This window comes from Cervus canadensis, chromosome 8 (genome assembly GCF_019320065.1).
Source record: "Cervus canadensis isolate Bull #8, Minnesota chromosome 8, ASM1932006v1, whole genome shotgun sequence".
Lineage (NCBI taxonomy): Eukaryota > Metazoa > Chordata > Mammalia > Artiodactyla > Cervidae > Cervus > Cervus canadensis.
Genome location: NC_057393.1, coordinates 41,151,149 through 41,178,426, shown reverse-complemented (window position 1 = coordinate 41,178,426; position 27,278 = coordinate 41,151,149). Strand labels below are relative to the sequence as shown.

The window sequence follows — 27,278 nt, the reverse complement described above, 5'->3', positions numbered from 1 at the left end:
TGGTTTTTCCAGTGGTCATGTATGGATGTGAGGGTTGGGCTGTGAAGAAAGCTGAGCGCCAAAAAATTGATGCTTTTGACCTGTGATATTGGAGAAGACTCTTGAGAGTCCCTTGGACTGCAAGGAGATCCAACCAGTCCATCCTGAAGGAGATCAGTCCTGGGTGTTCATTAGAAGGACTGATGCTGAAGCTGAAACTCCAATACTTTGGCCACCTCATGTGAAGAGATGACTCGTTGGAAAAGACCCTGATGCTGGGAGGGATTAGGGGCAGGAGGAGAAGGGGGCGACAGAGGATGAGATGGCTGGATGGCATCACCGACTCGATGGGCATGAGTCTGAGTAAATTCCGGGAGTTGGTGATGGACAGGGAGGCCTGGCGTGCTGCGGTTCATGGGGTCGCAAAGAGTCAGACACGACTGAGTGACTGAACTGACTGACTGACTGAACTCATCCCATTACAAAGTCAAGTTCAGAGAACAACAGCCACTAGTGTGTATGAGGCCAGAGACTGAGGTCCTGCTCTCTGAAGGTTCCCAGAGAACGGCTCCACTTGACTTCCTATGGCAGAGTGTGCCACACCAGGCTCAATGCAAGCTCTAAGTCATGACATACCTCCAACAGCTACTGTTTTGCATTTATCACTGGGTTCCTTTAAAATTATTCTCATGTACACTTCCTGAGGCAGGATCTTGTCTTCTATTTCATAAGCTCTCTTGTCAGATACTTTTGTGTATTCCAAAGAACTTAATGGTGTACCTAGAAGAGAAGAGCAATTTAAGCTTAATCACCTTGAAAATGGAATTCCTATGTGGAAAGAGATCTTGCCAATGAATACACTTCACTGTAAACAAGAGCATAAATAAGTTTTAAAGTATCAGGTTGGAGACAAAAAATTCACAACTGACCTTCCCCACCCCCATATTTTCTCATTCCCATCTTTTCGTTTCTTTATCTCTTTCTTTCAAGCTTTTTATAAAAATTGTCATAAAATATGCATAACATAAAATTATCCCATCTTTTTTTAACTGAAGACTAAAGTCTGTAATCCTCTATCTATGCCTCTATAATAGAGGCATCTCTCCTTCTATATATTATCTGTTATCTTCAATTGTCAACAAATAACTGATATTCACAAATTTTAGCAGTTTCACTATGAAAACAAAGGGCAGTTACTAAATTACCCACTTTAATAGTTGGTTGATAAAAAGGTGTTTTCCTCCAGGCTAAAACATTACCCTCATAAATGATACTTTTTATACTTACATATGTATAAATGGGTGGGTGCATAATCAGGAAGCTGGAGATAATGTTTTGCATCCAACAAATACTAAGAAAGTTGTTCATTTAGTCCCTCACTGATGGTGATTTGTACTTACATGTGAAAGAATGTGGAATCCAATGGCATCTATATTGATCATGTTAGATTTAATCAGTAACATTCTATTTCTTTTCTTTAGGTTAGTCTATTAGATGTGGGTTTTCAACTCTTTTCAGGATCACATAAGCCCTGCATCATAGGATATCTGCTGATAACCAAACCTGTTCTGAAGTGAAAGTGTCAGTTGCCCGGTCAGGTCCGACGCTTTGCGACACCATGGATTGTAACCCACCGGGCTCCTCTGTCCATGGAATTCTCCAGGCAACAATACTGGAGTGGCTTGCCACTCCCTTTTCCAGGGGATGCCACCGCTCAAATTTCAGGAGGATCTTGAACTCTTTGAAGACTATCCCTGGACCCCCAGGATAAAAACCCTAGGGATTTACATGGACCAAACTGGGTTCCTATCTTAAGCCAACTAGCAGGCTTAATTCTGTGATAGTCCCTAAGGACCTAGTTACACTAAGCAATCTCCCATTTTAACCAATCTTTATCCTATCTGTAAGAAATAGCGCCACCTTTGTAAATAATCAAATACAGTCAAAAGAAAGCTGTCACAAACTAACTAAAAACAAACAAAAAAGACTCTCTTGCCATTACCTTTAAACTGTTCAATTAAAGCTTCAGAGAAAAATATATTTATACAAAAGAACATTATCATCTTCTATTTTCGAGGGGGAGGGAGGGATATGCCAAATGGCTTGCAAGATCTTACTTTTTCAACCAGGGATTGAACCCACACCCTCGGCAGTGAAAGCATAAAGTCCTAACCATTACACTGCCAGGGAATTCCCAAGAACATCATCTTTTGACCAAAATAGAGTGTAAACACCTAAAGGTAAATCAAGGGCTCTCCCGCACCTAAAAAAAGTAAACCTCAGGAAATAGGGTGTCACCTTATATTCAAGACCTCACTAAGTCTTATGAAAAAAATCTGTTTACTTTGAGTAATGAAATAATGTTTGGGAAAATAATTTTAATTAATGCTATCCTTGGATGCTTATAGGTCACTTGACAGAAAGTGGTTAATAAAAAGAATCAAAGAAACAGATTGAACAATTATTTTCAGAGGTAGGATCTAACAATAGCAAATGTGAATTATCTTTTTTAAAGCCTTTTAAATATCACTTTCAAGAGCAACATGGATGTGGGGATTATGGATGCCCAGTGGAATAGGTCTTTTATCTCTACTTCCTTCTGAATCCCATTAAAATTATAGCAAAGAGGACAAAAGATATAAATCCATAAGGACAAAGAGAACAGAAAATTAGTGAGGACAACAGACATCAATGGCATTCTGTAAGCTGAAGGCAGAGATGACTGTTGAACAGAGTAGAGCAGAGGAAAGCAGGCCACAAGCTCAATGCCTTAGAAGCAAACAAAAATCCCCCTGATTGCTCCAGAAAGGCTCAGGAAATGGAGCTTCTGGTTCCTGGGAGAAGAGAGGAAGGAGCTGAGAAGAGGGAGGTAGACTGACAGACTGTATAAAAGGCAGTTGGACCCTTACTTTATACTTTAAATAAAAATGAACTCAAAATGGATTAAAACCCTAAATGTAAGACCTGAAACTATAAACCTCCTAGAAGAAAACATGGGGCAAAATCTTCATGACCCTGGATTTGGCAATGATTTCTTGACTATACACCAAAAGCATAGGCAACAAAAACTTTCAAAAGACACAAATGAGACTGTATCAAACATAAAAACTTCTGTGAAGCAAAGGAAACCAATGAAGCAGAAGGAAATATTTGCAAATCATATTTGTGATAAGAAATTCATGCCGATAATGTAGAAAGAATTTCTACAACTCAATACGAAAAGCCAAATAACCCAAATAAAAAATGGGTACAAAACCTGAAGAGACATTTCTCCAAAAAAGATGTACAGACAGTCAACAAGCATATGATAGTATCCTCAACATCATTAACCATGAGGGAAATGAAAATCAAAACCAGATAAGAGACCATCTCACACCTGTGAGGATGACCACAATCAAGACCCAAATAACAAGTGTTGGCATGGAGAAAAGGGAACACTTTGTGCACTGCTGGTAGGAATGTAAAATAATGCAGCCCCTTTATGGGAAACAGCATGAAGGTTCTACAAAGAATTAAAACTGAACTACCCCATGATCCAATAATCCCACTTCCAGGTCTATTACCCCAGGCCCAAAACTGAAAGCGGGATCTCAAAGAGGTATTTGCACAAGCTTGTTCAATACAGCTTTATTTACAATAACCAGGAGGCAACAGATACATGGATAAAGAAGATGTGGTATGTAAATATAATAAAATATTATTTACTTCTTTTTTTTAACATATGGAACTTTGCTAAATGTTAATGCAGCAGCCTAGCTGGGAGCAGGGTTTGAGGGAGAAAGGATACATGTTCATGTATGGCTGAGTCCCTTCACTATTCACCTGAAACTATCCCAGCATTGTTAACCGGCTCTACTCCAATACAAAATAAAAAGTTCAAAAGGTAAAATGTTATTTACTCTTAAAAAAAAAAATGAAATACTGTCATATGCTACAATGATAAACCTTGATTGAGGGTACTACACTAAATAAAATAAGCCAATGACAAAAGTAAATCCTGTAAGATTCCACTTATATGAGGCAACTGAAGAAGTCCAACTCTTTAAACAGAAAATAGAACAATGGTTGCTAGAGGCTAGGGCAAGGAGAGTTGATTAAAAGGGTATAGAGTTTCAGTTTTCCAAGAAGAAAAAATTACAGAGACCTGTTGCCTAACTATGTGAATACACTTAACACTACTATATTACACATTGAAAAGGTTAAGATAGTATATTTTAAATTATTATTTTTACCCCAATAAAAAAATTAAGGAGATTATCCTGATTTATTTAGATGGGTTCAGTGTAATCACATGCTGTGTGCTTAGTCACTCAGTCATTTCTGACTCTTTGCAACCCCATGGACTATAGCCCACCAGGCTGCTCTGTCCATGGGGATTCTCCAGGCAAGAATACTGAGTGTGTTGCTATGTCCTCCTCCAGGGCAACACAATCATAAGAGTCCTCAAAAATGAAAGAGGGGAGCAGAAGAGAAGGTCAAAGAAACGCAACATGAGATGTATCTGACCTGCATTGCCCCTTTAAAGGAGGGGGTGGGGGTGGGCCGAGAGCCAAGGAATGCAGCCAGCCTCTAGAAGCTGGGAAAGCAAGGGAATGGACTCTCCTCTAGAAAGGAACGTAGCCCTGTAGACAACCTTGACTTTGCTCCAGTAAGACCCACGCCAGACTTCTGACCTATATAACTTTAAGGTAATAAACTTGTGTTATTTCAAACAATAACCAAAAAACGTAGGTAATACCCCAGGTCTTCTCCCCAACTGGTAGAGCCAGACCAACCGTCCCTACTTCCATGACAGAAAGTAGTTTACTCTCTGCAGAAAATGATATAGCAAGATTTCAGACTTACAGGGCCAGAATAGACACATCAAGAGCTCAATGGTTATAGGCTTGGGTGGTGAGACCTCTTGCCCCCTCCCCGCTGTGGCTCACTCAAATCCTCACAAGCAGGCTTTTACCCCACAAAAAGGTGAACAAAGGAGGACCTTTTGGAGAAATAGAAAGATCCAAGAAAAAAAGATTTGCAGATTCTGATATCTAGGAGTCAGCAGCTCAAACATCTGGGTTCCTACCCCAGAAACCTACAGTAAAGCCCACTAGGTAAACAAGTTTCCCGTCCATTTTTTATAGTCTCACTCCCAAATACGAACAGGCTATTAAAGTCTCACCATTAGAGAAAAGCCTCTAACATTAAAATCAGGGGCCAAAACAAGCTGATAAAAAGAGGAAACACAAATCAAGCTGATTAAAAAAAGAAAAGTATGACGAGCAGGCAAAAACTATGCAACAGTAAAATAACTTAATTCATATTCTCAAGTGAAAAGAGAAAACATTATTTCCATGAAATAAGACCAGGATCCCATTTTTAAATGAAATATTCAGAAGCCAATGAAAAATTAAATTTGAAATGAAAAATATGCTGGCAGAAATTAAAGTTCAAAACGTACTAAGAAAACCTCTTGGGGGGAAAAAAAACACAGTTAGAAGATAGCTAAGAAATATACATAAGAAAATTAGAAAATTAAGCCAGTAAGTCCAAATATCCAACTAACAAACAAAGAAAATAGAGAAAAGGGTGTAGGAAAGGAAATTATCAAAGAAACAGTGAAAGAAAAATTTCTAAATTAGAGGACATGAGTTTCTGAATTTAAAGGATCATGTACATCGATAAACTGTATGACATAGGTTCCAATATGGATTTCAGAATTCTGGGGATAAAGAAGAGTCAAACATTTTACAGAGAAATAAAACAGTTCACACACAACCAACTAGAAAACAAAATGGCTTGAGACACAGCTACATAAGTCTCAAAAAATTCAGTCATTAAAAAAAATACTGTCACAATAAAGCAAACATTAAATATGTATTTAAGCACGGGCTGTGACCTGACTGCATGAGGCAAGAAGTGTAGATGAGCACTGAAGGTAAAGAACTGTGTATGAGAGGCAAGTCCTCCGGAGGGCAAGTGTGTCAGTCTAAAATTTAAAAAATCCAGTGCCTCCACTTACAGCATACATCATGCCACTTAAAATTGGAAGGTGAGCATCAGAAAATATAACTAAAAGAGCTGAAAAATACTATCTTTGGATAAAGGAGCAATGGGGATATAAGAACAGGTACAGCTGCACTATTTTAGTTTTCAACAATGTACATGCGATTACCGCAAAATAAGTAAAATAAATGAATAAATGGATGGAAGGAAGAGAGGGAAGAAGGAAAGCAAGAATATTTAACAGAGCAAATCTACAAACTATTACACAGTGCAGATCTCCAATGTTCATCTATACAGAAAGAATGAAAATAGCAACTGTTCCAACATTATGCAAATAGATCCTTGTGACTTGGAACAAAATTTCCAATTACAGCACCATACATGAATTCCAAAAGTGCTATATCACCAACAAGTAAAATGATAACATACTTGGAAAATAGTACTGGATGCTTCAAAGATGACTCTAATAATAAAGACATTGACATCAAATACGGTATGTAAAGAATTGGAAGGAAATTATTCTGAAGTAGGAAAAAGTATTACTCATAAAATTATGTTTCATATAAATATGTTCTTATTAAATACACATGTGCAAGTAAATTAATTAAATGGCATAAGTATGTACTTGAATAATACTTCTATATCCCTAAAACATGCCTTATACATTGAAGTTGACCACAAAAATTGTTTTGTTCTTCTCAGTGGGAAAACATGAGAAATGTAAACTAAACATAAAAGGTACATAAAGAAATTAATTCCATTTACCTGAATCATCTTATTTCTCTTTATCAGTCTTCCAATCTAGAAGAAAATAGGAAGTAAATTAAAGTGCATTCTTCTGGTAATGAGCTGCTTATAAGGGGAAAAAAAAAAACTGCTAAAATCCAAGGTGACTATTTACTTCTTGTCCCCTCGCCATAGCAAAAACCATTCTTCTGCACTTGCCAGCTAATTTCCAGCTGGAATGGTACTCACTATAATACAAAGCCATGCAGAAGCAAGCAGGTAAAGTCAATGCCAATAAAAAATTGCATCCAAGTGCATCTAAAGGTATCACATGAGTTTTCTTTTCACTTTTTAAACTTATTTATTTATTTGTTTTACTTTTGGCTGCACTGGGTCTTTGTTGCTGTGCAGGGCAGGGGGGAGGGGTGGGGGGGGCTACTCCCTAGTTGCCGGGCACAGCCTTCTCACTGTGGGGGCTTCTCTTGTGGAGTGTGGGCTCCAGAGTGCGTGGGCTTCCGTAGTTGTGGTGCATGAGCTCAGCAGTTGTGAAACACAGGTTTCGTTGCCCCATGGCACGTGGAATCTTCCTGGACCAGGGATCAAACCCATGTCCTCTGCATTTGCAGGTGGATTCTTAACCACTGGACCACCAGGGAAGGTCTCACAAGAGTTTTAGACTCATATATTAATATTTTATAAATTATCTTATCACCATTCAGCTAAGTAACAGCTAACTGACAACAGTGAGAAAGATAAAGAAGCAATAAAGTATATTTTCAAAACATAAGAATTGTAACTCTGGAGTGAAAAAGGTAGCAACATGTTTATATTCAGTATCCTGTGATAAACCATAGTGGAAAAGAATATGAAAATGAATATATGTATGTATAACTGAATCACTTTGCTGGACAGCAGAAATTGTAATCATTGTAAATCAGCTATATTTATATAAAATGAATTTTAAAAAAGAGCATATCAAGTGAAACTATAGACCATGTAAATATGTTTATGGGTGGCTCAGTGGTAAAGAATCCACCTGCAATGCAGGAGAAGATGAAGGAGGCACAGGTTTGATCACTGGGTCAGGAAGATTCCCCTGGAGTAGGAAATGGCAACCCACTCCAGGATTCTTGCTTGGAAAATCCCATGGACAGAGGAGCCTGGCGGGCTGCAGTCCATGGGGTCACAGAGAGTCAGACAAAAATGAGCAACTAAGCATGCACACACGGTCAAAGTTTATAAATAGACTTAAACCCACATCATCTTAAAGGTTTAGAAATGTTTCCTCACTGACATTCATGAACGAGTTTCTCAACTAAAAATGAAATATAACCCTTTGAAAATATATATATGTGAATATATACATGTGAATTACAGCATCTGCAAAAAGAGGGGGAAAATTACCTTTTAAAAAATAAACATTTGTATTAATGTACGCACAAAGAAAAGCACAGAAATCGTGTGTGTATGCGCGTGCTCAGTCATATCTGACTCTTTGCGAGCCCATGCACTATAGCCCACCAGGTTCCTCTGTCCACGGAATTTTCCAGGCAAGAATACCGAAGTGGCTTGCCATTTCCTACTCCACGAAAAGCAGAGAAATCTCGAGTGGATTAATTTTCCTGAAGTGAACACATACATGTAACCACCACTCTCCCCCAAAGGTCACCACTGTGATGACTTCAAATACCACATGTTAGTTTTGCCTATTGGATCAAGGGTTTTTCTGAGAGTCTAAGAATCTCTGCGTCTGAACCAAAATTAAATGCTTTAGGAAGAGAGAAGCAAGTAGTCAGAGACAGCAAGAAGATACTATTTCAGAAAGATGTTCACGTGTCTAAGATGGTACGACTATTTGACTGGCTGCGTGGTTGTGTGGAATCAATCTGCAAGGTCTCCAGAGACTGGAGGAAACGGAAGCTGTTTTGTGATATAAATAGCAGAAAAGGGCCCTCCTTCATGTTGTCCAGGATGTGTGTGCTGCTGGGAGTAAGATACAGAAAGTGGGAGCAGAGCAAAGGGGAGAAGGCAAGGCAGTTTGAATTTCCTTTCTACAGATACAAAAACACCTTTAAAATAAAGATAATTACCAAACTAGTAGGTTTAGTCTGTTGTTATTATTCAGTTGCTAAGTCATGTCTGACTCTTCTGACCTCATGGACTGCAGCCCATCAGGCTCCTCTGTCTATTGGATTTTCCAGGCAAGAATATGGCAGTAGGTTGCCATTTCTTTCTCTAGGGGATCTTCCCAACCCAGGGATTGAACCCATGTCTCCTGCATTGACAGGTGGGTTCCTTCCCACCTTCTAACAAGCTCGACTAAGTTACTGAGGTGTCACTTCATTTGATCTTCCAATTGCTCTGAAGATAGCCTATCTTATCTGCCTGTAGACAGGGAAGGATATTGAGTCTCAAAGCAGAGTGCCTAAAGTTAAACAGTTAGTAGGTGATGCAAAGTTGTTCTTCTTTACAGCTTGTATGCAAGGCTAGAGATACCGAAAACAAAAAGGAAAATGTTCACAGAAAAGAAGTCATTGTCATGAGATACAGAATATACTGTGTTATCCCTGCCCATGAATCATTAAAGGAAAAAGAACCAAGTAATTCAAATTCCCTAAAGTTTTTCTTCTGAATTACTAAAAAGTTAAATGATTCTTTTGCTTGTAAAGTAGGTCTACTCATCCTTCTGTACCTCAAAGGAGAAGTTTCAAAAGTAATGCTTAAATTTCACAAGGTATACATTTCTGACATGTTACTTTGTTTTAGCCACTCTGTATGGGGGACTTGAAAAGAACAAGGTGTCCCTCAGAGAAAGCCACAGATGCATGAGACAAGTGCTCAGGGCTGGTGCACTGGGAAGATCCAGAGAGATAGGATGGAGAGGGAGGTGGGAGGGGGAATCAGGATGGGGAACACATGTAAATCCATGGCTGATTCATGTCAATGTATGGCAAAAAAACACTACAATATTGTAAAGTAATTAGCCTCCAACTAATAAAAATAAAAGAAAAAAAATTTTTTTAAAAACAAAGAGCTGGGGCCAAAAAGGGAACACTCTTCAAAACGGGAACTTGGTATTCCGTTCCTTGAGAGGGAGAGGAAATAAAATACCTAGAAAAGCTGTTATCAGACTATGTGACAAGGCCTTCTTGCATCCTCACTGATAAATACAAAATAATGTGCTGACGACAATAACTATGATTGTCACACATCATGAAATGCCTTCACATTTAGTCCCAAAAGAACCCTACCAGGGGGGAGGGTCAGCATCACCAACTAATCAAATGCAGACACTGGGCCCAAACAGGTTATATATTTAACTTGTCCAAGGTGAGAAAATTGTCTTGTGACAAAAGCCACAAGTTTGTCCAAGAGCACAATGCAAGGAAGTAGGAAAGGGTCCCAAATCAAGAGCGCCGAATGCCCAAGACACAGGACAGTTTGGGTTTAATGATGAAAGCAACCAAATGTGGCTTTTCAATTCCAAATCATTTAATGATTATTTCACTATTTTCCAGTTTCAAGTTGTTTTTGATATGCCCTAAGCAAAGGTTATGAACGTGTCTTCCTTCTGTGAGATGGGGGGAAGTGTCTTGTTTGCCACTGGCTTGTGGACAGGAAATAAAAATAGGTCTGGATGGAGTCTTTTTATAGATGAGATAACTGCTAAAGCAGCTGAGAGCTCTCCAGCGATTGTCTTTATATGGGATCTAGCACAGGGGAAGCATAGTAAAAGCAGCAGGCTTGATGACAGTGGACACATGCTGAGCAGATACAATGTGAGTTCTTCCTAAGACTAGTGAGTAAGAGAGTTAACTATGTTCACCTTGCACACTAAAGCAGAAAAAAAAAATTACCCAAATTACACTTGGATGGCCGTGGCTCTAAACTTTCAATTATAACAAGTATAGTAGGGCAACGATCTTTGTAGACATTAACCCAGTGATACTCAGAAGAATACTGGGGGAGGCGGGACAGAGGAAGGTACCCTTTGCTTCTTCTCAATAATTCTGGTAGAGAAATACTCAAACTCTTGTGTTTCTACTACTGGTGACCTCCTCCCAAGAAAAAAACACACTGAAGTAAAAGATTCATAGTAAAAAGGAAGGATCCTGAGGAGCAAGTTTGAGGAAGGAAAAGACTTGAGTTCACAGCATTCTCTAAGGCCTGACACACTTCTACTTTACAAGCTTGTATTTGCAGGAGGGCCAGTCCTTCCAAGGCTTATGACCTCCTCTGAGATCAAAGAGGGCAACGGTCCACCTTGGGGCTGCTTGTGAGATTGACAGGAAGTGGTTGCCCAGGAAACAGCACCGGGAGACAATTCTGGAACCAGCTGCCACTGTCCACATAGACATAAGACACAGAAATCACAGCAGGCGTGCTTCGTTTTGTGGCAGCTGTGTCCCAAACACTACTATTATATTTCAGTTGCCTCTTCTCAGGGGGAAGACGGTGTAATTAGACTTGAATAATACAGAGAGACCAATAATAGCAAAAGATTGATTTAATTATATTTTTCCATTTTTATGAAAATTTCTGTTAGAATTACCCTTTATTAGAATACTAAAAACCACTGAAAGTTTCCTCATTGTCACTCATAAACAGCATGCTATGCCAATTAAATCTTAATTTTAAGAGAATTCAAAATCCAAAGTACAGAGTTAGTGCTTTCTTCCTCTAATATCTAACTCTCAGTAAACACAGTTTAACTGAAACTTTCCTTTCTTTCTTGGCTTGGAGAGGAATCTTTACAGTCTTAAGACTACAGTTGCAAAGCCCCAGGCATCCTGTCTAGTTCATGGTGACTGAAAGCTGCTGTCTCCTGCTGGAGACATCGCAAGGCTTCCTCCGGCTAGCAGCTGGAACCAGCACTCTTCAGGGAGAACATGGTTCAACTCCACCCAGTGAAAAAAAAAACAAACAAAAAATTGGTTGCTCAGTCATGTCCAACTCTTTACGACCTCGTGGACTGTGGCCTGCCAGGCTCCTGTCTATGGAATTCTCCAGGCAAGAATACTAGAGTGGGTAGCCACTCCCTCCTTCAGGGGATCTTCCCAACCCAGGGATCAAACCTGGGTCTACCTGCATTGCAGGCAGACTATTTATACTCTGAGCTACCAGGGAGGCCAGCCTTATTCTCTCCTTCACTGCAGCACATCCTTACTTTTTCCAAATTAAAACAATAACACAAAGAATAAACTGAATGTCTCCTCTCAGCCCTTCCCCAAAGCCTGCCTCAATTTGCAACCCATCTGGATTCTCTTGGGTAAATCACAAGAATTCTTTCTTTGAGTTGCTTGGCTGAGGTGTAAGAGAAAACACAAAATATAAAAGACCATCCATTAACTAACTTCCCTGGGAGTTTAGCAACTGCCCAGTTTGCCTCTCAAATGGCCTTTCCTTTTCCCTTTTCCTCTCTAAAATGCATTCGAATAGAGAACAAGTTCATTGCAAAGAAAAGGACAGGTTAACAAATAGCAGTCTATTAAAATGTGGAAGCTGAAGGAGAGGATTTACTGGGGCATATCCACTCAGCATCTAGACACTAAGTGGGGCTCAGCTGAAAGATACCAGGGGAATACCCACCCAGTGGAAAGGTACTGGAGGAGGGGACGGGTGGAGTTTGATTCAAAGATATTGAGGAATACCTGGGTCTCGGCTGAAAGATACCAAGGTTGCTCAGTTGTAGGAGATTGGTCTGTGTTCAGTATAAGGTAAGAGGCTGATCTGATGCTCTTCCTCAATTCAGCTGCAGCAACAGAATTTGTCAGGACAAAAGTGAAGATATTGCATGAGAGGTTAGCTCCAAAGAAAAGGGACAAGACTTCTCCTGGCCAGTCATGGTTTTCTCAGGTAACTGAGAAATCTGCAGGAGTGGTGGAAACCACGTCTTCACATCATGCAGTGGTCCCATAAGGAAACCCACTTATTAATTAATTGCTTACCCACTCAGCGATCCGAGCAACCACAAGTAGTCTTAGACTGCCAGAGGGAGAAACCATGACATGTAAAAACCAGGTGAATTGACTCTGGAGTGATTCTCAGAGAAGTCAAGCTCACAAAAAGCACACCAGCCCACCAAACAATTTCACTAGTAAATTTTACCTAGTGATAAAAATTCAACTTAAAATGGGAAAAAGAGCCTCTCAAACAGAGAAACAAGGGGTATCAGAAAGCAGCCTCCAACACCCCAGCCAGGGTTATGTACATACAAAATTTATACTTCCAAGTACCTACTTAGTTGTGGAATTTATACTAAAGGAGATCTCAACCTAAAATGGCTAAATCAGGTTTTTGTTGATATTTTAAAACGGGTATTTTTGTGCACACAGTTAGAAAAGCTGGCTATAAGATCAAACGTACTGAACAGAATGCTTACTTTGGTATCTAGAAGCTTCTAAAAGAGGAAATGACAAAGTAACTTCTTTGCAGGAAACCAACAAGAAATTGCTTGAAACTTTATCAGAACTAGAAAAGGCCACTAGAACTAACTGCCTCTTCCTTCTGCTCTTCCCATGTATCCTCTTCTATTTGATCTCGCTGGCCCAGAAGCTTTTTCTCTTCCAACTCTTCTACCTCCTGCTGCTTCCCTTTCCCTAGGAAAGGAGGGGGGGAAAATCAGAAGTATATAGCTCTCTTAGGGAGAAGGGAATCGTCCTCGGTGCTTACCTGTACACCCTGGACTCATACGAAACTTAGAGCCTTAGCTAAGGAATTTCCTAATCCAAGTTAGGATGGGGATTTGCTAAGGAATCTGAGTTAACCATGCAGTCCTATGAGCCAGGTTTTCAAATCTATATGAACTAACACAACTGTTAGTTTCTGAGAGAAAAGCGAGGGAATGAATAGAGAAAGCAGAATGGAAACACCCTTTAATGGACTTTGAATCACATAGTCCAGAGACTTGCACTGAACGTAAGGAATTAGCTCAGAAATTATTCGAACCTATCCCGGAGCTCTCTCTAAAATCCACAAACCGGACAAAGATTCAACAATGCAAGCAAAGATGGGATGAATCAGTTCTGGACTATTACGAGAGGTTGGAAAAAAAAGTTTTAAGCATTATTCGGGCTTGACATCTGAATCATTCTCTACCCACCAAAATAATCCTTTGCTTAACTCCACCTTTAAAGAAGGCCTTGATGAGAATTTGACTCTGGTCAAAAGACACAATCTAGGTTGGTCCATGTTACATACTAATAATGCCTTTGTTATTCTAGCTAACTAACTTGTCAAACCCATTAAAAAGAAAGAAAGGGAGGTATCTATGAAAATTATGAACCTTCAATTGTGCCAGTTAAGTACACAATGCCAGTCAAAGTTAACTGACCCCCAACCAATTTAATTCCCAAATAGCAGAGAAAGCTTGAAAGAAAAAAATATCTCTTTAGAATCTTTAGAATTCTTACTCTGAGGGAATAACTCCTACTAGGTGAACCTGATTTTCGTTCTCTGTTTCTTGAGATCAGAGCTCTCTGGATCACTTATTTTATCTGCCTACCTGTTCAGGCACTCAGTCCTGTCCGACTCTTTGCGACCCCCATGGACCATAGCCTGCCAAGCTCCTCTGTCCATGGGATTTTCTAGGCAAGAATCCTGGAGTGGGTTGCCATTTCCTACTGTGGAGGATCTTCTCGACCCAAGGATCAAACCCGCACTCAGTAGAATATCAGAGTTTTATCTTACCTAGACCATCTCCTATTTCTGAAACTGGGGGGGGGGGGGGGGGACAAAGCCTTTTAAAATTTTCTTATTCCAACTGTTATTTACAATAAGTGAGTTTTATATTGTGATATCTGATTCATGACTAAGTTTAGAAAATAAAGATCTCTTGTTTCTGTCTGGATATATGTATGTATGTCTGGATATCAGTTCAGATCAGTTCAGTCGCTCAGTTGTGTCCGACTCTTTGCGACCCCACGAATTGCAGCACGCCAGGCCTCCCTGTCCATCACCAACTCCCAGAGTTTACTCAAACTCATGCCCATCGAGTCGGTGATGCCATCCAGCCATCTCATCCTCTGTCACCCCCTTCTCCTCCTGCCCCCAATCCCTCCCAGCATCAGGGTCTTTTCTGATGAGTCAACTCTTCGCATGTCTGGATATATGTCTCAGTATATATCTTTGTCTTTGGATAATATTGCTGAGGTTAATTTGTAAATGAGCTCTAATCTAACTGGCCTTTAAAGTAAGTGCTAACAAATCAAACAATTCTAAATACAAGAGAAATTAAGCTAAGTGAATTCCAGGTTCATGTGAACTGGGAAATATTCAATATGAAGTTAATATCTGGTATTAATGTTTGTTGATCTAATTAATATAGATATGTCTAAAGATCATTACAATTAAGTATAATATTTCATTGTACCTAGGTTTAATGTCTTGTTACACCTGTTCTAAATATGTCAGCAGGGAAAGTAACTCGAGTAATGAAACTTCTAAGAAAAGAAAATGTAAATGACATATGAGCTTTTAGATAAACTCTATTAAAAATAATTATGCTTTAGGAATGTCTGTCTAAAATAGTCTTTCCAGATTTGGGTAACTTAATTTCTAGGGTTGGGCTAAACTAAATGATTAAAGTTTATGGAATAGCCACGTAATTTCCAAATAAAATAATATTCTGAAACATTAATTACTGAACACTAACTTCCTCTTAACACCCTGCTTATTTAACTTATATGCAAAGTACATCATGAGAAACGCTGGGCTGGAAGAAGCAAGCACAAGCTGGAATCAAGATTGTGGGAGAAATATCAATAACCTCAGATATGCAGATGACACCACCCTTATGGCAGAAAGTGAAGAGGAACTGAAAAGCCTCTTGATGAAAGTGAAAGAGAAGAGTGAAAAAGTTGGCTTAAAGCTCAACATTCAGAAAACTAAGATCATGACATCTGGTCCCATCACTTCATGGGAAATAGATGAGGAGACAGTGGAAACAGTGTCAGACTTTATTTTTTTGGGCTCCAAAATCACTGCAGATGGTGACTGCAGCCACGAAATTAAAAGACGCTTACTCCTTGGAAGGAAAGTTATGACCAACCTAGATAGCATATTAAAAAGCAGAGACATTACTTTGTCAACAAAGGTCCGTCTGGTCAAGGCTATGGTTTTTCCAGTGGTCATGTATGGATGTGAGAGTTGAACTGTGAAGAAAGCTGAGCGCCAAAAAATTGATGCTTTTGAACTGTGGTGTTGGGAAAGACTCTTGAGAGTCCCTTGGACTGCAAGGAGATCCAACCAGTCCATCCTAAAGGAGATCAGTCCTGGGTGTTCATTGGAAGGACTGATGCTGAAGCTGAAACTCCAATACTTTGGCCACCTCATGTGAAGAGTTGACTCATTGGAAAAGACCCTGATGCTGGGAGGGATTAGGGGCAGGAGGAGAAGGGGACGACAGAGGATGAGATGGCTGGATGGCATCACCGACTCATGGGCATGAGTCTGAGTAAACTCCAGGAGTTTGTGATGGACAGGGAGGCTTGGCATGCTGAGATTCATGGGGTCGCAAAGAGTCGGACACGACTGAGCGACTGAACTGAACTGAACTGAACTTCCTCTTACAGAGAAACAAAAGAGATTTTGGACTATTAATGAATATGTTTGGTGCCATTCTGAGATGTTCTCTATAAGAAAGCAAATGTTTTTATAAATTATCACTGGTATTTATGTTCACCAATCTACAGAATACTAATATAAAGGACAGTTCATGATTACTTAATAAGAGTGGGATATGTGTTTTTAGTTAAGAAGGTGAGGAATGACATTGCATTTTGTTAACAGAAAGAGATCTGACTTACAGGTGTCTGTCTTGGAATAGGAAAATAAAATTATGAATACAGAAAGTGATAAAAAGGTTTGTGGAAAGTGAAACCTGAGAAAAGAGTTTTGTGCATGGTCTGGATTGACTAAGTTTAAAATAAATTTAATTGAATAAATGAATTTAAAAGTAAGCTGATACAAAACTTTAATTTGGCTTTTCTCTCTGTTAAGAAGACCAGCTTTCTTCAGATGTTGAATTACCCTTGATAATATATTTTCAGCTTCTTTACTTAAGTGATCTGTTTTGTATTTGCCTTTGAAATCTTTTATTGTTACTTTGGTTAAGTAAATAACTATTGTTTCACAGTGACCTATGATCTTACCTGTCTGTTTTTAACCATTTTGATATTTACTGACAAAACTTCCTAAATCAAATTCTAATGAAGTCCTTTTGACCTCTAGCTAACTTTGGGAGGCTTCAGTGGGCCCCTAAAACATCCCCAAGAGAGATATTCAACTAGTTAGGTTCATTTGATATGTTGAATTACATGGAAAGTATTGTCAAATGAGTAATAAATCTCCTCAGGTTATAGTGTATGGTAAATTTTAGTTATACCTAGGAATTATATGGAGTTCCTAAAATTCTGATATGTCCCAGGAAAATGTTATCAGTCATAAATCTAGTTACCATCTTCAAGTGTTGTCACAGCAGTAATCGTCTCTTTGTCAATGGCATTGTAATCAGATTTTAAACATGACTCCTTAAGTTTTTTGTCATTATAAACAGTTATGGTTTATTCTGATACTTTTGCAAAAATTCTTCCTCTTCAAGAAGATTTATAGAAAAGACTTTTGGATAAATGCAAGTTTCTGACTTTCAGACCAAAATGCTGGACTGGGTAAGAAATTAAAGGATTCTAATGGGAAACCTGAAGCCTTCATAAAAGATTAACAAACGGACTGAATGAACTGGTGAATATGCTTATAATTTTTATAGTTTCTATCTGAAAAATTACTGGTTTTAATCTGTGTTTTCCAGGTGTATGGAAAACCCTTCCCCTCAAATTAATTATGACTTACAGTAATTTTGTAAAATTATACCTTTATAAGCAGAATTGAAACATTTCCCCTTTCTCTCTATCTGATCCCTCCAGAGACAGGAAACTGTTATGTTTCCAATAGCTTTATCAGATAAATTAGGAAAGCTATCTCAATAACAGGTACAGAAATCTCAAGGAATTTTGGAGATCTTGAGAAGGGAGGAATTCACCTAGATCTGTTAGGTATGACTTTCCTAGCCTGAGAGGTTTTTTTAAAAAAATTCAGTCTGAAACTTTTATAAAGTTTCAGCAAAGCAAGAAAATAAAAAGGTCTATGGTCAATTATAGTTACATAAATGATTGGGCCAAGTTTATTGAAATCAGACTTACTTTACAAACAAACTAGTCTTAATTTGGTTATATTTGGTAAAAACAAGGGTAATTTTAGGGTGGGGGGGAGATGTTTCAATGAATGTTAAATCCGTTTTGTAAACGGAGGTCTGGATCTACTAAGACTCATTTCCTGGATAGTTCTTTGCTGTTATATTAATGTAAAATTTAAAGGAATAATTAAAGAACATTCTAAGCTTGTTTCTGAAGCTTATTTCAGTAATCTTTGGATGAAGATTGGATGCCCCATGACCTGCAACAGGAAAATTATATGTACTGGAAAAGATAATTTAAAGGACTGTCTTCAATCTGGATGGAAGGACTTTTTATCAAGTACTCTTAAGTAGTTCATGCACAGTGAAACTGAAGGAAAATTGACTCTTCAATTAGTGCCCAGTTCTAAAGACCCCTACACAGACTGGCCTATAGAGAGGGCTGCTGACCTCAAACTCATCTTAAAATGATACTCAGACACAGGAAACTAGAATACACTAGGATGAGAAGAAGACAACATCAGAAGTAGGCTGCTTACCCAAGATCTGCACCTGATTTGTATGATCATTTATAATGTTTTCTTGACTTCTTGGACCTTTACATATAAAGCAAATGTTTTCTATCATGCACACAATCCTATGCTAGTTTTCAATCCAACTGTAATACAATTATTGGGTTTGTGGCCAATTACCTGTGTCTAGTACTTCTAAACTACCTAGACGGATTTCTCCACCTCACAGCTCTAACTGGATAGCCTTTAGGAAATTCATTTAGAAGAAAGAAAGTTCAGTTCTGTCTAGGTTTCTCTTGGTGGGATCCCATTACTAGGTGTGATCCTCTTACCTGGCCAATTAACAATAGCTGCCATGACCCTGGCCATAATATGAACTTTCCTCTAAAGTTACACAAGCTCAATCAGAGCAATAAGCAAAAATTTAACCCAGGAATAACCCCCCCCCCCTACAATTCTGGGATGGATTTATGTGGTTGACACCAGGCTGTGGTCATTTAAGTTTTAAGCCCCCTCCTTTTACCTTGGGAACAATCAAATTACACTAAGGCTAAATCAGCCTAGTAACACGAGGAAGTTGGGCTGGGAGCCTTATGGACAATGCCAATAAATAACTTCTCAAAAAGAAAGATTGGTAGAGAATAGACTAAGTCAACCTAAGGATATACTGGGCTGCACCTAATAGAAGTTTCTGGCTTAATTCTCACTTATGACTTTAATAATACTGCCAGTTGTGTTACTTGTACTTTTGGCTTATTAAGACCTAGTCCAGTAACAGCACACTGAGAGGTCTATCAGCAAAATCTTCGCCAGATCTAGGAATGAGACTTCCTAGCGCTGTGGGACAAGATGGTCCTGAGAGCCCTCCCAAAGCATGGCCGAATTTACAACCATGAGGGAGTCCTCTCAATGAAAAATTAGTGCTGGCCAAGGGCACTTGCCATCTGCCTCTGAAGGAATTGGATCCTGTGCTGCTTCAGCGGTTAACTTTTGATACACCCTCAAGGGAGTTCAGGGTAGATAACAAGAATGAGGCATTTTGTGCTCCAGGAAATCTGGTGGAACAGGTCTTAAACAGTTAAATAGTTTCAGGAACTGAGTTTATGAGCCCAATCCTTGCATTTTCTCATATCTAGAAAAAGCACTAAATCCTTTCATGGTGACATCAGCAGAAAATCTTTTTATAAGATAAGTGCTTGACTGCATGAACTCCCTCTTTCACCAAAATCACATATATTGACCTCACCCCCGTCACAGCCCACCTATTGGGAGCAGTTTCTCAGAGTTTTCTGAAGTGCAGTTTCCTAAGCTGCAGTCCTCATTTTGCCCCAAATAAAACTTAACTCCAAAGTCTCATGTAGTGATCTTTTTTTAAGTCAACATAATGAAATCTTCAGATACTCCCCACTCGTAGCCCAAATACAATTTTAAATCCCTATTTTACCTTTTGCAGGCTCCTCAAAAGAGTCTCAAGATCCCAGAACTTTTACTGAGAAACCTACAAATTGAAGAGAGGACTTTTTAAAATCACAGGTCCTATTATCAAGGGCTCTATCAACAATGCCCTGTCTCTACTTTACTGGGTCAGGTTTAAGTTGTCATTAAATCCCTACCCATAGATGTGCCAACATAACCTTCCTCATATGTATTTAATCACAACTCCTTGAGGGTAAGTGCCATACTTGACCAGTGTTCATATAATGCTCTCAGTATGCAGGACAAACATTGGACAGCATCCAACCAAACCTATCATGTTTCTCTGTTACCAATTCTAGCAAATTAAGCTTTTCAGTTCTACTATCAAGACCTCAGTTCACCTACCCTTATTTTTCACATTTAGTCATTTTAATCAAAACTGGATTACTACCCACCCTCAAAAGATTTATTCATTGCTAAATGTTTGCCTCTGCAACTCCCTATAATGTCCTTCACCACCCTGCTCCTCACAATGTTCGTCCATGTCTGTCTTTGGGCTCAGTAAAAACAATAGAAATAAACATATTTGCAATAATGAAGGAATAGTCCACATGCTCTTTTTTGACTTAAGAACTGTTTTCTGAAAATATTGTATGTACATCAATAAATTCTGGATTGAGCTATTTTGTAGTATTATGTTATAGTTTGTATTTTGTTATAGTAGTATTTTGTTATAGTTTATCTTTGTTATTTTGTTATAGTTTATCTTCCAGTAAAACCAACTTTACAATCTTGCATTACTATGAAAAAAGTTTCAAATAAAATAGGATCAGAAACTACTAACGTATTTTAAAAAATTATCTGAACCATGTCTAATCTATTACAGTACAAGCAGCCTCCCTCTGAAACAGTCTCATATCTCTCTCCCTAACTAGTCAGAAAGTCTCATAGATAAAGGTTATGCCATATCCCAAACATACAGTATATACAAGTCAGCAATGTAAGAGATATTTTTAAAATGCTTTGCCTTTTGGTTCTGGATTCTTTTCAGATACTGAGAATAAATATTTAATGGAAATTAAAGGAACTCACAACTGTGAGAATTCTCTACTGACAACTTCCTTTTTAAATACCTTGAAGAAATAATAGAGCTTCAAAAGAAAATGCAGCATGAATTGTCAAACCAAGCTACCATAACAAACTTTGCAAGTCACAAAAGCTGTCTTTTATGTTCCTAAAAAAGGCAAAATGTAGCTGCCTAATAAGAATATATGATGAACTAGAAAGAAATCCCAAATGAACTCCAATGTTGAAACAGATTAAAACATTAAATTCCAAAGGAGATTATGAGAAATGTTTCTTTAACTGAGAATCAACTAATCTACTGAAATTAAATTTGTGGTAGACACATCACTGTGTTAGTTCACCCACTCCTATAAATATTTCTGGAGGATTCTCCCACATCCTCAGGCTCAATTGCTCTTCACCTGCCATCTTCTATATCATATGCTACAAGTCCCCAAACACAGCCCTAGCTAATTGGACCTGGAGATACATAAAGCCGCATTCATCTGTTCAGTTCAGTTCAGTCACTCAGTCGTGTGCAACTTTTTGCCACCTCATGGACTTCAGCATGCCAGGCTTCCCTGTCCAACACCAACTCCCGGAGTTTACTCAAACTCATGTCCCTTGACTCAGTGATGCCATCCAACCATCTCATCCTCTGTCGTCCCCTTCTCCTCCTGCCTTCGATCTTTCCCAGCATCAGGGTCTTTTCCAATGAGTCAGTCCTTTGCATTAGGTGGGCAAAGTATTTGAGTTTCAGCTTCAGCATCAGTCCTTCCAATGAATATTCAGGACTGATATCCTTTAGGATGGACTGCTTGGATATCCTTGCAATCCAACAGACTCTCAAGAGTCTCCTCCAACACCATAGTTCAAAAGATTCACTTCTTCGGTGCTCAGCTTTCTTTACAGTCCAACTCTCACATCCATACATGACTACTGAAAAAACAATAGCCTTGACTAGACAGATCGCTGTAGGCAAAGTAATGTCTCTGCTGTCTAGGTTGGTCATAACTTTCCTTCCAAGGAGTAAGCATCTTTTAATTTCCTGGCTGCAGTCACCATCTGCAGTGATTTTGGAGCCCAAAAAAATAAAGTCTGACACTGTTTCCCCATCTATTTGCCATGAAGTGATGGGACTGGATGCCATGATCTTAGTTTTCTGAATGTTGAGCTTTAAGCAAACTTTTCACTCTCCTCTTTCACTTTCATCAAGAGGCTCTTTAGTCCTTCTTCACTTTCTGCCATAAGGGTGGTGTAATCTGCATATCTGAGGTTACTGATATTTCTCCCAGCAATCTTGATTCCAGCTTGTGCTTCATTCAGCCCAGTGTTTCTCATGATGTACTCTGCAAATAAGTTAAATAAGCAGAGTGACAGTATACAACCTTGAAGTACTCCTTTCCTGATTTGGAATCAGTCTGTTCCATGTCCAGTTCCAACTGTTGCTTCTTGACCTGCATACAGATTTCTCAGGAGGCAGGTCAGGTGGTCTGGTATTCCCATCTCTTCGAGAATTTTCCACAGTTTGTTGTGATCCACACCATCAAAGGCTTTGGTATAGTCAATAAAGCATAAGTAGATGTCTTTCTGGAACTCTCTTGCTTTTTCGATGACCTAGCAAATGTTGGCACTTTGATCTCTGGTTTCTCTGCCTTTTCTAAATCCAACTTGAACATCTGGAAGTTCATGGTTCACATATTGTTGAAGCCTGGCTTGGAGAATTTTGAGCATTACTTTACTAATGTGTGAGATGAATGCAACTGTGTGGTAGTTTGAGCATTTGTTGGCATTGGCTTTCCTTGGGATTGGGATGAAAACTGACCTTTTCCTGTCCTGTGGCCACTGCTGCATTTTCCAAATTTCCTGGCATATTGACTGCAGCACTTTCACAGCATCATCTTTTAGGATTTGAAATAGCTCAACTGGAATTCCATCACCTCCACTAGCTTTGTTCTTAGTTATGCTTCCTAAGGCCCACTTGATTTCGCATTCTAGGATGTCTGGCTCTAGGTGAGAGATCACACCATCGTGGTTATCTGGGTCGTGAAGATCTTTTTTGTATAGTTCTTCTGTGTATTCTTGCCACTCTTCTTATATCTTCTGCTTCTGTTAGGTCATTCATAGGCTTCTGTTAGGCATTCATAGGCTGGCCAAGAGCTTTCAGCTTCTGTTTACTGGCTAGAAAGATGGGGCTAGCCAATCAAGATGCTCTGCCTCAAAAACTGGAATTAAGAAACTCCAAAGGAAGTTGCCAGTTAGAAGTTGGGGTAAAAGGTCAAGAGAGACACTCAGGGTCAAATGAGAGCTGAACCTGACCCAATTCCTGGGATTAGACTTACATCCTGATCTCTATCTTCACCCTCTACCTTTTTTTGAGTGAAACTCACCTGGTGCTTGCAACCCAAAAGTTACCAAACTACAGAGCTTATGAGAGTAACCTAAATTAAATTTGTATGTAAGACCTACTACTGACGTGTTTAGTTAGAATAAAAACACCCACTTTTAGACTAATTGGGGGAAACAAACGGCTCATAGCACTTAGTAAGGAATCTGAGGTCAAATTTTTGGATAAATACAGGTTTACTATTTTCAACTTTACCTTTCTTCTAGACTTCAGGTCTCTCACCTATAAAATAAGGTCAGTTCATCAGAAAGTCTACAAATCCTCTTGTATTGTTTATAGTCTCAGTATAAGCAGCCTCTGGTGTATCAACATGCTATTTTCAGACCAAGAAGAGTTATACTTTGAGATAAAAAGTTTTCAGGCAGTGATGGAAAACATTCTCTCCTACCTGGGCTGTCATGTGATGAATTTTCATTCTAATAAATTCATAATTGGAACTAACAAATATTTCTGTAAAAACTCTTAAAATTCATCACTTCCAGCAAGGAACACTCAGCACAGTCCAAAAGAAAGAAAGAAACTTACACCAATATAAAGGGCTCCCCTGGGGCTCAGTGATAAATAATCTGCCTGCTGATGCGGGAGGTGCTGGTTCAGTCCTTGATCTGGGAAGATCGCCAAGCCATGGAGCAGCTAAGAACGTGCACCACAACTGCTGAGCCTGTGGTTGACAGCCTGTTGGTCCCGTCCACTGACACCCGTGTGCCTAGAGCCTGTGGTCCGCAGCAAGGGAAGCCATCACAGTGAGAAGCCCATGTACCGCAACTAGACGGCCGCTCCCGCTCACCACAGCTAGCGAAAAGCCAGAGCAGCAACAAAGACTCAGCCCCGCCGAAACTAAACACAATTATTAAAAAATGCATCACTTCCCAGGCTATCCCATTTTAGCCAAATGTATATAGAACACCAGAACTGTATATAGTGTTTTCAATTGCTCTATTTTTTCATTTAACATATCAAATGATACCACAATGCCCTAACTCTCCCTTAAAGAAAACTAAGAAGCAGAGACTGTATTATTCGACTTGTACATTAGAGGAAATATTTAGAAAGATGGTGCCACCACCTTCACCGTAATATTTTCAACACTCCTCGTGTGTGAAGTGGGGCTTGGAGGAAGAATAGTAACAAAACAAGACATTGGAAATCCAAATATCTACCTTAAATATTCTTGTCATTCACACAATTTTTAACACATTATTAACAAAAGAGCATTAATCTCATCATAAGCATTCAACAAATGAAATTGCTGGAAAAGTATTTTTATAAATGTCTAAGACTTTCAATAATATCAATAACTTCAGATAAGCAGATGACACCACCCTTATGGCAGAAAGTGAAGAAGAACTAAAGAGCCTTCTGATAAAAGTGAAAGAGGAGAGTGAAAATGTTGGCTTAAAGCTCAACATTCAGAAAACTAAGATCATGACACCTGGTCCCATCACTTCATGGCAAATAGATGGGGAAACAGTGGAAACGATGACAGACTTTATTTTGGGGGGCTCCAAAATCATTGCCGATGGGTACTGCAGCCATGAAATTAAAAGATGCTTACTCCTTGGAAGAAAACTTATGACCAACCTATACAGCATATTAAAAAGCAGAGACATTACTTTGCCAACAAAGGTCCACCTAGTCAAAGCTATGGTTTTTCCAATAGTCATGTATGGATGTGAGAGTTGGACTATAAAGAAAGCTGAGCACCAAAGAATCGATACTTTTGAACTGTGGTGTTGGAAAAGACTCTTGAGAGTCCGCTGGACTGCAAGGAGATCCAAGCAGTTCACCCTAAACGAAATCAGTCCTAAATATTGGAAGGACTGATGTTGAAGCTGAAACTCCAATACTTTGGCCACCTGATGGGAAGAACAGACTCACTGGAAAAGACCCTGATGCTGGGAAAGATTGAGGGCAGGAGGAAAAGGGGACTACAGAGGATGAGATGGTTGGATGGCATCACCGACTCAATGGACACAAGTTTGAATAAACTCCGGGAGTCAGTGATGGACAGGGAGGCTTGGTATGCCGCAGTTCATGGGGTTGCAAAGGGTCAGACATGACTGAGCAACTGAACTGAACTGCACTGAAGACTCTGAAACAAGTGAAAGACATTCCTAGGTGCCTGTCCCTTCAGTGAGTGTTAGACATCACCCAGAGGGCCTTCTGGGGATTTTCTGAGTCAACACGGCAATCCATCTCTGACCCACTATTAATTTACAACTCTGTAAAACTGACAGTACTTCCAAACAATTCTTACCCATACCAATGCAAATAAAAATTGACCTGCCTGAAATGAAAGATGACCCAAATGTTACATTTTATTGTTCTTTTAAAATTTATTTATCTATTAATAAATTCATTATAGCATTTCTGCTTTTTTATTTTTTCAAATAGTCCTTTAATTCCATAAATTGAACAAAAACTATGATATATGTTCATTTTACATCTACATTCAATACTTCTTAAACTTTTTTTGAAAATTACTCTTTAGCAAATATGATTTTAAAAATTAACTCTGTTATAAACACCTAGAAGAGAGTTTGCTGTCACTCACAGCAACTGGTCATGGTATAACCTGTCAGGCTATGAATAACTAGTCTGTGCTGTTTGGGAGCCAGATTCTTGCAATACAGTGACAAATGGAAATGACAACACAGCAATCTCATCAGTAAAGCAAGTTACATTCTTGGTCTTTTATGTACCTCAATGGGTATCAAGCCTTGAATCCCGATTGCATAGATACATATCATGCATCTACTTCTTAACGGATACAATGTAAATAAAATCCAAATAAATTCATATAGAAAATCATATGAATGTGCGTGTGTGTGACAAAGAAAAACACAAATAAATATACAGTCAGATCCATGCAACAAAGACCAGTGGGACACATAACCTACAACAAGAAGCAACCTTATTTATTTAGAAAAATAAATAAATAATTTTGGTTGTAATCTGTTGCTCTTATCCTGTTGCTCTTGTCCTTTCATTTTCTGAACTAAGTAAGTACACGTCTAAATTAGCAAAGCAAGGCACATATATGTAGGCAATTAAAAAAATAATTCTTGGCAACCTTTAAACTCCTCAAAATTGTGGGCTTAAACATCTCTACTCATCATTTGATAAGACTGTCTTAAAAAGAAAAACATTAGCAGAAAACAGGGCTGAATGATTCCACTTTATAGAAACAGTGAGTGGGAGTAACTGAATCATTCATTTTTCTAAATGTTATAGAAGAGAAAACACCCATCAACTGAGAGTCAATAGGAGTTTCTTGATATAAGTAAATATGATGTATGAAACTGTATTTCCACTAACCATTTATGCAGCCAAAATCACAACGATTTGCAAGTCACAAGTGTCCTACTAAGACTTAAAATAAGTTTATGTAATTTATAAAATGTGATCGAAGCATACTTCTGAAGGCCTTGACAACTCTTCAGGAAACCACTTAAAACTTCATGCACATGTAAAACTGCTGCTGTTGAAACCACATCCATGAAACACCAAATTTCATGTCACTCCCAGATCTGTGCAGGGACCCCCTTAATGCATAAGGTCTTTTCCTCCTCCTTTTCAAGGACCTCTTTCCTTTCCGAGCCCCATCCACCCAGCTCCCCACTGCTTAGAAGTCAGTCAAATTCTGCTTTTCAAAGACCCTTCTTTGGGGACTTCTCCAGGGGTACAGTGGGTAAGACTCTGCTCCTTTGCAAGGGGTACAGGTTTGATCCCTGGTTGGGGAACTAAGACCCCACATGAGGTACAGTATGGTCAAAAAAATAAAAATAAATTAAAACTTTCCAAAAAAAAAAATAAAATAAAACTTTCCTTTGGCAGTAATTACGTTGCTCTGGAATTTCTCAGAAGCGCAAAGAGACTAGTGAGCACAAGAGTCTCCAAGAAAGGGCTGCAGTAACATACCGCCTCTCACTTCTCAGAACTCCAAAGACTAGATTTTGGAAATTAAATTTCTAGGGAAAATGATGCTCTTGGT

The 27,278-nt window shown here is 38.9% G+C and overlaps 1 protein-coding gene across 11 annotated transcripts in view; it reads right to left on the bottom strand.

Annotated features, from left to right (window-relative positions):
- The window catches only part of SGMS1 (sphingomyelin synthase 1), a 322,655-nt gene that overhangs the window by 162,115 nt on the left and 133,262 nt on the right, over positions 1–27,278 (bottom strand). For 7 of the 11 annotated variants that reach the window (XM_043476108.1, XM_043476115.1, XM_043476110.1 and 4 more), the window contains 2 exons: positions 6,733–6,768; positions 616–759 (listed from right to left, as the gene is read on the bottom strand). The exons of 1 other annotated variant lie outside the window; for it this stretch is intronic. The gene's annotated coding sequence lies outside the window, so the exon portion shown is untranslated. The remainder of the gene's footprint in view (positions 1–615; positions 760–6,732; positions 6,769–27,278) is intronic. 3 more of the 11 variants (XM_043476109.1, XM_043476112.1, XM_043476111.1) reach the window with 2 other exon arrangements.